At 37.2% G+C, this 13,668-nt stretch overlaps 1 protein-coding gene across 1 annotated transcript in view; it reads left to right on the forward strand.

Moving 5' to 3' along the window:
• LOC149541130 (SNARE-interacting protein KEULE-like) overlaps positions 1-13,668 on the forward strand; it is a 292,714-nt gene that overhangs the window by 77,399 nt on the left and 201,647 nt on the right. The window lies entirely within an intron of this gene.

A 13,668-nucleotide genomic window follows, 5' to 3' on the forward strand; every position in this document is an offset into this window, starting at 1 on the left:
GAGTGTGGTTGGTTAGTTCAAGACGCCCGAGGGCCTCGTGGACCCCATTCAGAGTACTGTTGGGGTGAAGTAGGGCTCCCGCTTTTCCACTTATTCGACATCTACATTGATGAGCTCGAGACTTACTTCCGAGACATTTCGCTCCTTGGTGATGGCTGTTATATATACCAGGTCCTGATCTCCATTCTTGTTTATGTTGACGATGTTGTTCTCTTGGCCTCCTCCCCTGTATTGATCCTTGCATACTCTTACTCAACTATGCTGAAGAATGATTCTTTTTTGTGTTTTTTTAATATATGTTTCTTTTTGCTTTTTTCAGAATATGAAACATATAACAATGCATGGAAATTGAAAGTGCAAATTCTTCTTCTATATTTATTTATGCAAACTAAGGCAATGATATCAACTATATACAATGCACAGACTGAAATTCAGATTGCCAAAAAACTTGGTAATGCTGATAAGCAACGTTGGATTCCAATGATGAAAGATGATGACCATAAATTGGTCACAACAGAGATATGGATCCCTTTAATGCAACAACAATGCCTCTAATAAGACGATCACAGCCATGAAACTTGGATGTTGAACCTCTGTAAATAATTGCAGCCTTTCTCCTTGATGCCTATGTGCAATATTATTGTCAATACCCATGTTAATTCTTATATGCTCTTAGAACTTATCAGTCGTTTCTATCTCAGCAATCATGTCACCCCTCTAGCATGGATCAATTCAGAATTTCAAACCCCTTATAGCAACAATAGAATGCACAAACTGTCAACTCCAAATTCATCAAGATAATGAAATGCATAGGATGATCTTTTTTCATCACCAAGAGCTTGCTTTTATAATATTTTAATTCAATGGCTTCTTCCTCACACCCAACGGCTAGAGGCTTCAAATTCACACTTTTCACTTAAAATATTTTTGCTTTTTTGTTGTTGTTGCATAATTAGGTTATTTTAATAACATAATTTCTTGAAGTATTATAATAATTACTTATAAAGTTATTCAATTAAGTAGAACTTAATAAATAACTTTCATTAAACTCTCAACCAAGAAACTGTCAATGTTCCCTTAGATATTGAAATAGCTAGACCCAAGGTATCACCACAGTGCATTGTGAAAAAAGAAAACCAACTTTCCTAACTTACTATAGATAGTAAGTGGATGCCTAGAGACCCCCAAATTCAGTTGTTAGCTCATAAAGGTCGCAATGATGAGCTAACATAACCAAGCTCTTGAAGCCTGCCAGAAAGGGGACATCACATTCCCTGAGGGGCTTCATTGTCTCCTAGACAATTTGGCTTCCTTCTATGACTTGAGACAGATCATGGTTATCCTGGGTAAGACCCGGGTTATGGTCTTCAACTGTTTGAAGACCTCCCGTCAACACTTCTTCTAGGGTGAGGAGATCGAGATCGAGATCTTATCTACTTACACTTATTTGGGGTTAGATTTTTGGGAACCCATTTTAGAATGAGACCGACCATACCACCCTGGGTTATTAACAAGGTCTTGGGTTCCCTTGCATTGCTTGAGAGACAACATTGTAGGAAAACTCTCACTCGACAACAACTCAATTAGCCCTCCATAAAAAAATGGGAAAAACAAAGCTAGTTTTTCAAAAAAATCTCGAGAACCTAAAAAACCACTTAAATTTAATTTAATTTAATTTGTTTTTTGCAAACTTCAATGAGAAGCATGTGATGAGTTAATTAAAGAGACCTCAAAAGAAACAAGCAGAGTTTAGATATATAGTGGGTACAACATCGCATTCTCATGCGGAATGTTGATGATAGAAAGCAAAATAGTAAATAGTTTGTGTCGAAGTAGAAGTAAATACATGATTACATTCACATTTTCCTCTTCCCAGCTCTACCAGTATTCTGTAATTTTCCATTTTATATAATATATATAGGCTTTTTACCTTTCGTTTTTAACAAAAAAAACCAATTTTAAAATTTTTTTTTAAGAAGTATTTTTTCTGAAAAACTCGCGACTTTTTGCAAAAACTCAGCGATGTTTTCGCTTGCCAAGTTGCGAGTGAATCCAGGAAAAACTCGCCAGTCCGAAAAACTCAGCGCTGATTTTGTCTACCAAGTCGTGAGTGAATTCATGTAAAACTCGTTGGTCCCAAAAACTCAGCGATTACTTGAAACTCGTCGATTTTTTGGTGATTACGCCAACTATGAGAGACAGTGCTTCCGACATCACTTCTAGGACACCACGTGCAAGATATATCTGATCAAACCCGTTGTTTTATGAGGATCGCTGCAAATGTAATAACACTGCCTTTTTAGTATGTATTTTCTGAAGGCAACAATCTCTTTGTATTTGTATGGAGAATAAACCAAGAAGAGACATGTCCCTTCATGAGACATGTCTATTCATTAATATAATGACAATTTAAGTGTATATATATATATATATATATATATATATATATCTTCAAGTTTAGTCTCATAGGTTTATTTGGCTGAAGGTACCAAACATCAACACTCCCTCTTAGCTAGGAAGTATTAACTCTGTATAATATTACTTCAATGTAAAACTAGGAATGACAAGTTTTAAGAATATCTTTGATTAGAAGATATCCACCATGTATATTTAATCTCATGATATTACGAGTAATGGCCTCCTAAACATCAAGTCTCATGATATTCACCAAGTGCTCTGAGTAGTGGCCTCCTGGACATCAATTTTCATAACATTCACCAAGTACTCAAAATGTTCATAAGATATGTGCACATGCATTTTCAATAATGCTTACCATATGAACATTCATGGTTTGGCTAAGAAGCTTAATCTTAGAAGGCCATGGTCTTTTTAAGGAACTTAATCTACTATGCAAGTTATAGATGTCTATCATCTATAACTTCTATCATAATAGAAGTTTAAGTTATTGAAAGATCGTCACCTTTCAATAACTTTTAGAAGTACAAGTGATAATCATTTGGAAGTCGTCACTTTCTCATGATGTACATAGGGGGAGGAGGGAAGTCATTACTTAAGCATTTTGACCTGCAACTTGCAATTTGTTTGAGCACTAACACTGGTCAATGGCTTGAATATGTGGAGGAGGTTGTTACACTTGTTCTGCATTCGTCAATTGATTAAGGAAGTTTAATTGGTGAGTTTGGTAGAATTATTTGTGTTAGCTGGTCTATTTTGACTTGTGACTAGGGTTTTGAATAAAATGGCCTATTCCTTCTAAATTCACTAGTGGAAAATTTCAATTCTTTGTCATTTGAGGGATAGGCATATAGATTAGGGGTTATTTGATCAAATTTCTTGCCACTCAATTTACTAACAAAATGGAGTAATTTGTGGCTATGCATGTGGATGTAACTAGCTAGGTGAACGGAGCAAGCTATAATAGCAGAGGGTTTTGGAGGTGTAGGAAGACTTGGAAGGTGGAAGATGGTTGTTTTAATTGTCTTTGAGGTGTTCGTGAAGTCAATTTGTGTAGGTTGCCACTAGGACCTAAAGATTTTGGAAGCTCTAGTTGTCATAGTTCAAAACCCTCATTATTTGACCAAATTGGGGCTTTGTGCCTTAGAAATCAGATGGGAATCTCGAATCATGGAGTCTTGTAGTTCTCCCGAATGTTTATCCAAATCCCTAATTTGTTCGGGTGTTGTTTGGAAAGATTTGATGTTATTGGACAAAAACTAAGTTTGGAGGCCTAATTCTACTATGTTTGTTTTAGGTCTATCAACAATTTATTGATGTGGGTATTGGAATTGAAGCTTGTAACTTGGGATGTGGACGGAGACTAGTCAACAATGATCTCTAATACCTTATTTGTCTTGGAGTGGTAATTGTGAAAAGATCCTAGGGTTTCTTGTAAGGTTTGAAGGTTAAGTAAAAAGTTAAATTGGAGTTAGAGTGATTTGTGAGTGTGGGAGTGGGAGTACGGGTTTTGAGAGTGTTAGGTGGATTGGTGAAAAGTTCTTCACCTATTACCTTGTGTCCTGACCTATATTGGAACCAATTTGGCTTGTGGAACTCACCTAGACTAGTTTAGACCTTGCCTAGTCCCTTGAATCAACCTTCCTTGCATCACATTGGTTCATTAATATTGCTTTGGGTTGTGTACAGAGGTAGGTGACTGTGGATAGTGCAAAATGTAAAAGTTTCAAGGATCTAGGTTTGGGGATACCTCATGATCCATGATGGATAGTAGGGTTCAAGTGAATGGTATGCTTCATTCTCAAAGCAAATAGATAAGGGTATCCTTTCATCTACAAATCTGAAAGGACATACAAAGAAAGTCATTAGGAGTTGGGGACCTAGAGATAGCAAGGAATTTTAGACATGCAAACACTACCAAGTCCAAACTCGTGATGTTGATAGGTTAATTTTCTGCAACATGTCGGGGATGGTGAGATGAGATTACCTTTAGAGGGTACCCAAATAATGTGTAATATCTCCTTTTAAAGGTACCTTAAAATTTTTACTAGAATCACAAATGCAATGAAAAAGCAAGAGATGAGACATGGTTAGAGACACATCTTTGGAAAATATCCCTTTGAACAATATAAAACTAGATTTAAATCTTCGAACCCCAACAAGTGATATATAAATATGTACTTTTCAATCGTCAGGGTTAGATGGGAACATATAATTATCTCAAAATGAATAAATTGACCATATTTATATTACTACCAAGTATTCAATTACAATATAGTTTGGAGGAGGAAGCATGATAGGTCCACTTAAAGCTATCCTCACACTAAGCCCAAGGGTAGACACTTAGGGTGGTCCACCTAGTGAGCAACTTGTATCTGCTTTCCCTGGTCATTAGTCACCACTTTAATTGATAGATGATAACCTATAGAGTTGGGAGAGGAGATTGCTATAGGGGCCCATGCAATCCTCCTATCTAAGCCCAAGTGTAGACATTCATCCTCGACCCTAGTGGCAAGCACATTGGACATCCACTTGTTTTGGCCCTCTTAGACAATGATCTTATAACTGCCCCCCTTCGTTACACCTTCTCTTCCTTATATGATTGCTTGTTCTATTAGAAATAGATTAATGGTTTGAATGTGGATTTCACATTATCACACCAAACACATAAGAGATCTTATGTTAGTTAATATCTTCATCATGTCTACACATGCATACGACAAATGAACAAGAAGTTGTTGTTTACAGTTAATAGTTCTCTTATTTGATTTGTGTGCTTGATTGCCAATCTATTGTGAACTGATCTACTCTTTATGAGCACTAAGGCTATTTGAATTGTCTTCCATGATGTTTAAGGGAAATATACCATTTCATACTTGTTATTTTATTCTTCTCTATGTTTGCCTTTGATCTTCTATTTATGGTGTCCCCTATAATTCTTTGAATGAAGTCTCCTTTATACGTTATTGGTGGAAGTGTAACCACCTTTCATAAGAACCGATTCACCACTTTTTATTGTTGCTTTTGAGAATAATATATTATTCCCCAAATTGATCTCACCTTTTTATCTCCTCAAATGAAACCTTCTCCCTGTTATATCCTCCAGTACAAGGAGGGCCACAACTATATGGTCACAACTTTTCACAATTACCATCCTTCGAAAGGGTCACAACACTTATGATTGTTGTTCCTTTAAAGAGTTGCTTCCTTATATTCTTGCAACTTTCTTCTTCTGTTAAGGCTTCCTCAATTCCTTTGCTCCTTTCTTTCTTCCTTCTCTCCCTATACCCCCTTTCAAATGCAGTTTCTCTCTCTCCCTTTTATTTCTCATATTTCTCATATTTGACGGAGCTACAACTTCTCATTTTATGCCTTTTGACCATTCATTAAGCTTAACTAGATTTTAGCTAGGAGATAAGATAATGATATGAATGTCCGACAAAAGACCAACAAAGGGTCCAAGGGATTAGAAGATGCACCAAGGAAGAAGAGCAACCCAACAAGAGCATCAAACAGTGTCCGAGAAAGAGCGAGCAACAAAGCAAAGAGAGGAAACAAGAACCAGTAGACGACAAAAGGACTAAATATCCTTTCTCGGTACAAAGAAATCTATCACCGAAGGATAAGACCAGGGAAGACTAGGGGTCCTAGCTCGATTTTGAGTAGCACTAGGAGTAGGATGTCGCTCCCTGATAATCCACGACGTGGTCTAACAAATCTTATTTGTCCTGAGGTGGGTGTATTCGGTGGCCGCTTCATGCCCCTGGAGGGTGACATAGGCAGAAAAAAGGTGGTGATGAGCTGATTTGAGGCCTGACTATGAGGAAACATGAGCCATAAAGTGTGGTCACAAAGTTGCAAAGTCTCACGGAGATAAAGGGCTAAGCTCCATTGGTTGGGGTAACTGAAGAAAGCCGAAAAACTTCTACAGTCTCTAAATAAGCATTGGAACCTGCCTCTGATCTCATTGTAGATGAGGCATCTAAAGATGAAATGGATCTCAATCTCCGTCTTTGATAAAGTGCAAAGGTGGGAAATCTAATCTTCTCTGGTCAAGTAGTGGTCCATCTGGCATCACGGCTTGTTTGAACCAACTTTGAAAGACCCTAGGGAGATATAGAGGGCGTGACCCCAACACCTACTCAAGTAGAAAGGGCGTACAATATTCCATCACGGATCTCAAGAAAGTGCTCCAAGTAGAAGGCCATCCGTGAACGCAGAACCCCATGCGGGTTAATCTAGGTCGTGGTGATGTATTGTCTGTATATGTCAAGTCTGACATGCTCGTTTAACTCCTGTCAGGGGAGCAAATGAGCGGGAGCATCCAGTAAGAACTAGTAAGGAGGGAGATGATCAATATCAATCCCAATCGAGCTAAGTAAGGTAGTGGGCTGGGTATACCAGCTGCGAGCTTTGGGTTTCAAATCAAAGTTGGTGATGTCTACGGAGGAGTAGTATGCGAGGTAGGAGTATCTGTGATAGATGTCCGCAGAGTCTGCAAAGCCCTTGAGGTGGCGTAGAAACTAGATCAAATAAAAGATAGTGCTAACCTTGAAAGGGTGAGCCCCGAACTCAGCCAAAATAATATTGTGTGGGGTGTACCGGTGACATCTGATGATCCGACGGAGGAGGTGTCTGGACTCGCTCGATAGATGCCCAGTAAGAGTCGAGAAGCGAAGGTCCCCAAACCATTGAGCCGTATAGAACTGTCAGTTTGACTAGAGAGTCCAAGAGAGATAACTTGGACTCAGTGTCTTGAAAGCTTAGTCACCGGATTCGTGCCCTAGAGGCCGGATCCGGATTCGGGTCCGATCCGGATCCAGATTCGTGCCTTGATTCGTCCAGATCCGGGCAGGATCCTTGTTTTACATAGTGGATTCGTCCGGATTCATGGCCCACGAATCCTGACGAATCCACTGTGTAAAACAAGGATCCTGCTCGGATCTGCATGAATCCAGGCACGAATCCTCAAGGATCCAGCATGAATCCTCAAGGATTGACAGGTTTAAGTGAGTCTAAGTTATTTAATATGACTTTTTTAAATATATTTTTTTGCTTTCTAGTGCTAAAATGACCTTTTTATGCATTATATATACTAATAAATGAGAGAAACAAATAAATAATATATATATATATATATATATATATATATATATATATATATATATATATATATATATATATATATATATATATATATATATATATATATATATATATATATCTGTTACTAGTTGGGGCTTGGGCAAGATCAGTAATATATATATATTCACGAATCCTCCACGAATCCTAATCAGGAAAAAAAAAAAAATCACGAATCCACGGATCCAATTCACGTGCCCGAATCGGATTCGTATCCCAAATCGGTAACTAAGCTTGAAAGTGATGCCCGAAGCACTGTCTCTCCAAAAGGGTGAGGGAGCCCATCCCCTTGGCTCCTAGGCATGTGAGTGGGCTTCATGCTGAAGCGAGGGCCAAAGAACTTAACCCTGAGGTAATGTATGACGAGACAATCTCAATCACTTGACCTTGATAGGTAAAGTGAATTAATAATTCTCTTTTTTGTTTTTTTTAATAATTTAGTTAATTATTTTTATCTAATAATATACTCTATTTCAACGAGTGTACATTACATTATGCCCTGGTCAAGATTGTTTTTCCTTAAGAAATCATAAGCTAGAATGCTTACATAAGATATATAATTTCTAATCTGTCCATTTGGAACACATTCTAATGGTATCATATATATATATATATATATATATATAGTTTATTCTTGATTTTCATCTCACTTCCTGATGTTTTTATTTTTATTTTGAGATTCTTATAGGACATGTCTTTTACATTCACCTTTACAATATTTGGATTTTTGACCAGAGAACAAAGAATTAATCCTTAAAATCCAAACTATTTAGCTTCCAATTCTTGCTGCAGATGATTAAAACTTTATGATAAAAAATTATCTGTTGTCTTTTGAAGGAAAACACTTCCTGTTATAAGTGACATGGATTCTTAGTGTTTGTGTGATCTGCGTACAATCAAGAGTCCATTGTTCGTATCATGTAATTATGTGTTAGTTTGATATTACTCATAGAGCATGTATTTATTTTGCAAACTTTGAGGAATATTAATTTGAAGGACATTCTGTTTTTCACATTATATTACTCACAGTATCATTGGGTGCTTAAGAAAAAAATGATGTTTATGCATTGATTGCTCTCTTTTCTATGAAGGTATGAAAACACTAACAATAGTTTGTATTATCATGTTAGTTATTGGCATGTTCAACAACCTCCTATATTGCCTTACTGGTGCCTTGCCATTGTCATTTATGGTGAATCCCAAGTTTATAATCTGTTATTCACTTGTACCTAAATAAGGTTGCCACTGCATTTTGATACTGTCGACTGTTCCTTGACATGTACAGAGCCTGTAAGCTGAATTAATATCTAAGATTTTTCTATGTTTATTCACAAGGCAACACATCCTATATTTTTCAGTATACCCACTGTCACTTTTTAAACAGGTCTGTGAATAAAACTTTATTCGGATTTGGGGATAGGTGGGCTGGGTGTGAATTTTTTTTTGGGGTTTGGGTGCAAATGGGTACGGGTGTGTTTGTGTATACACATTATATATACAAAAAATTGAGAAATATACAGATTTGTAAAACTAAATCATTCCATAGTATGACACTTGATCATTGCAAATGCCAAATATTGATTACTTGAACATTTAACAATGAACATTGAAGTTTTGAATATCGAATTACTAATTAGAAATTAGAATACACAATATCCCTAAGAGTAGCATGTTTCTTAGTTTAGTGGGGTAGTTGTCCCTGGTAGCCTTTGTTCAGAAGTAATTTTCAGGTTGCCGAGTCTTACAGATGAGTTTGAGCAACTTTGACTCACTGGGTAGTCAAGTCAGTCAAGGACACAAGTGAGAGTTGGATGAAGCTAGTCAAGGATATGGAGTTGGAGTCAAGAGATTTGTGATGATATGAATTAGAATCCTTGGAAAATCCTTGTTCCAATATCAAATTTATCTTGGAAAGCCAAGAAAAGTTGCAGAAGATAACATTGATGGAGGCGTGCTGATTCTTGAAATTTGGCTGAGTTTGGATTTTTGAGAATTTCCCATAATCTAAAATCTTCACTAAAACTCTTTTGAATTTGAGACCACTTTCAAACATCTTAATAGTATTTATATAAAATATAACCTAAAGTATAAGAAAGGAAAATAATGTCACATAAATGTTATATTTTGTATAGATTTTTCTACTATTAAGCATTGTGCATAGAGATGGAGATCTGTATAGACAAGAGGGTATTGTATTCAATAATGATAGCACTTCATATTATAATAATTTGAACCAAGAGCTGAGCAGAATAAGGTGAGGAGTTACTCCCACCGAAAGTGCCGATGCTAAGTAGGGAGGATTTTCACCTCTGAAATGGCAAACAATTGAACTCCAATTGGAATTCACATACACAAGAAGATACCAAATTCGCATACCTACAACTATGACTAACTCGGCCTTACATATGGCTCTGAGAAACTTCACTAAGGATTACAAATGTGTCGATACAACCAAGACACTACCAACTAATCAATTAAAAATGGGCCTAAGAGAGATTATTAATAATTTTGGGGCCATATAGAAATTATCTTAATTGAACTATTATATTATTATTTCGGCCCTCTATATTATAACTAAAATAATTAATTAATGAAGCCCTTTTTTAAATTTTTGGGACCACTTAATTAATTAATTAAATAAAATCACTTTATCAAAATTGTGGCATTACAACAAAGATGATAACAACTAGCAAAGGAGAGCATTACATCGTGTAGATCTCACGAATGAGTGACTATGATGTTATCTCACTTCTTACAAGCACAAAGGGCATAATGCATAGCAATTGTGCAAGTGTAGCAGTGAATATTATATCTTTTGAATTAACATTGTATTTAAATAAATCATTTTACGACATATAAGCATAAATCAGTGAAAGTAAACAATCGAAATACCCAACAACATATAAGGCACAATAAAATAGGAATCAATGATAATCATCATAACATATTGATGCAGTGCAAGGTAGGAGAATCCCCAAAGGAGATGTCCTAACCCCCAACAAATAACCACACAACGGAAGATAAACAACAATGCAAGATTTGAAGCCAAGTCACAATAATTTATTCATAGATATAACTGATTACATGCAATGTGTCGAGTTGTAAGGCCTTCCCAGTTACGACTAAATACAAAGCAAGTAATAGTTCTACAAGATCCCTCAAGATCCAATCCAAACCCTAGCTAGTCCAGATCCACACTCTGGTAGAAACCTCCAAGGAAGATCCAATGGATACTGGCAAGCCCACCAAGCAATCTTCTTGTTTCCCAAGCCTCAACTACTAGCCTTCTCAAAATTTCGCTCCTCTACCACCTCCTCTTCTCCAAGATGGATGAATAATGACTAAAGACTTCACCACTACCGCTACTTATACCAATCTAAGTCACAAGTCGGCCCATAATGCTAAAAATTAAATAAACCTAACATTAAATACTTGAAGAGCCACAAGTTGGCCTCCAACAGAAATTAAATACCAAATGCCTCTAAAGGCTTACTTATTAAATACATCGAAATTAATTACCCAAGACCCAAATAGGTCCACTCAACCCTACTAAAATCCATTAATTATGCAGGATAGCCAACTACCTCGATATGCTCATGCATCAGACTCCCTAGGTGCAAAAAGATGTTCTTAGTAGCTGGAAGAACATCTTCCGGGATTCAACACATAAATCCAAAACTAGTTCTTCACATGCATGTCCTCTAACTCTTCAACTTGTACACTCTTTCCCTTTCTCTTCTTCTACTTCTTCACCTTCATCCTTGGTGTTCCACAGGTTTTCTGCCCACACGAATCGCTAAACATTTCAGAATTTGCCAACTTAACTTGATTGCTAATACTCAGGTTCCTTCTACTGATCTCTTCATTCTGCAAAGGAATTAGGGAATGCTTCTTGCCACCTTTCTCAATAGTAAAAGCATTCTTGACACAATCATGCACAGGGTTGCAATTATACTCCCAAGGTCTACCAAGCAACACATGACAACTGTTCATGTCCACAATATCACACAACACTTGATCCTTATACTGCCCAATCTAGAAATCACCAAGGCATTGCTCCTTCACTTCCAAAGAATGCTCACCTCTTAACCAGCCAATCCTATAAGGATAAGAATGTCTCACTCTCTTCAAACCAAGTTTTTGAACCATCTCCTCAGCAACAAGGTTATCAGTACTACCACCATCCATAATGACATTGCAGACTTTACCACTAGACTTATAACAAGTCTTGAACAAATTATTCCTTTGACAAGATTCCCTCTGACCAACCAATACTCGCCGAGCAAATAAACTCTCTCCTTGCTCAGATTCATGGTCTTCAAACTCATTCATAGCAGCAACTCTTCTATCACCATCCTTCTGTGGACACTCATAAGATCTATGTTCTTCTTCATGACATCTGAAACAATTGCCCTTAAACACACCTCTACCTGTCCTTCTCTTTTGCTTAACAGGTTTTGGTTCATCTTCTACACTTGGTTTAGCCTTTGCCAATTAGTCCTGCTTCTCCTTCCCTTGGAAACTACGTTGATTCTTCCTCTTTAGCTTCTTACTCTCAAAGCATTGTGATAAGCATCCTCGACTAAAGAAATATTTAGCATACCAATCGCCCTAGGGTCCAATCTTCCACAACATCACTAAGATCATCAATCGCCCTAGGGTCCAATCTTCTCGGAGGCATCTTCCAAGATTTTTGCAAACCTTGATAAATCCACTTCATAAAACCCTAGTGCAAATTGCCTCAACTTCAGCGCTCGGTCTACACACTTAGGAACAACCTTCGCTTTGATACCACTTGATGTAGTGCAAGGTAGGAGAATCCTCAAAGGAGATGTCCTAGCCCCCGACAAATAACCACACAACGGAAGATAAACAACAATGCAAGATTTGAAGCCAAGTCACAATAATTTATTCATAGATATAACTGATTACATGCGATGTGTCGGGCTGTAAGGCCTTCCCGATTACGGCTAATTACAGAGCAAGTAATAGTTCTGTAAGAACCTTCAAGATCCAATCCAAACCTTAGCTAGTCTAGATCCACACTCTAGTAGAAACCTCCAAGGAAGATCCAACGGGTACTCGCAACCCCACCAAACAATCTCCTTGTTTCCCAAGCATTAGCTACTAGCCTTCTCAAGATTTCGCTCCTCTACCATCTCCTCTTCTCCAAGATGGATGAATAATGACTAAAGACTTCACCACAACCCCTACTTATACCAATCTAAGCCATAGGTCGGCCCAGAATGCTAAAAACTAAATAAACCTAACATTAAATACTTGAAGAGCCACAAGTCGGCCTCCAATAGAAATTAAATACCAAATGCCTTTAAAGGCTTACAATACTTATTAAATACATCAAAATTAATTACCAAAGACCCAAATAGGTCCACTCAACCCTACTTAAGCCCCTTAATCGTGCAGGATAGCCAACTACCTTGGGATGCTCTTGCATCACATATATCAAATATGATTAAAACACTAATAACAACATAATCGAACATATAAATCAACAATGCTGCAGTAACTGAAATAAGGTATGATGATGAAATGCATCACACAATGCAACCACCTAATGACATCTCATGGATAATCATGGAATAACATCCCCATGGTACAATCAAAATCGAATTGCCACTAGTAGATATATTAGTGGAACCGTCACTTACACTATAAGCTACATACCACAACAATAATCTGGAATAGTGTTATGCGACTTTGCGAGTCTTGTGCTGTGTCTGGGTTCTAGTTTTTTTGGCTTTCGACTTAGACTTGGCCGAATAGTGTTATGTGACACTTCGAGTCTTGCGCCGAGTCCAAGCTCTAGTGTTTTTTGGCTTTGGACTTAGAGTCGGCCAAGTCTTACCTAGACTTGTCGGACTTTGTCGCGGTTAGCAAGGATATAAAGTTAAAAAAGAATACTATTTTTAATTGCTTTTACATTTTTTTTTGGTTTATATCCCTTGTCTTAGTCCTAAAAAGATCATTCCATGACTTGGAAACACAAAGAAGAGAGAAAAAAAGGGTTGAGAGAATAGTATTAGGGTTGTAGAAAATAGATTAACAAATTGATTGGCTCTCATATATTGATTGCTGATTGTTTGTGCAAGT

This window comes from Cupressus sempervirens, chromosome 9 (genome assembly GCF_028749045.1).
Source record: "Cupressus sempervirens isolate cs-2001-9-10 chromosome 9, ASM2874904v1, whole genome shotgun sequence".
NCBI lineage: Eukaryota > Viridiplantae > Streptophyta > Pinopsida > Cupressales > Cupressaceae > Cupressus > Cupressus sempervirens.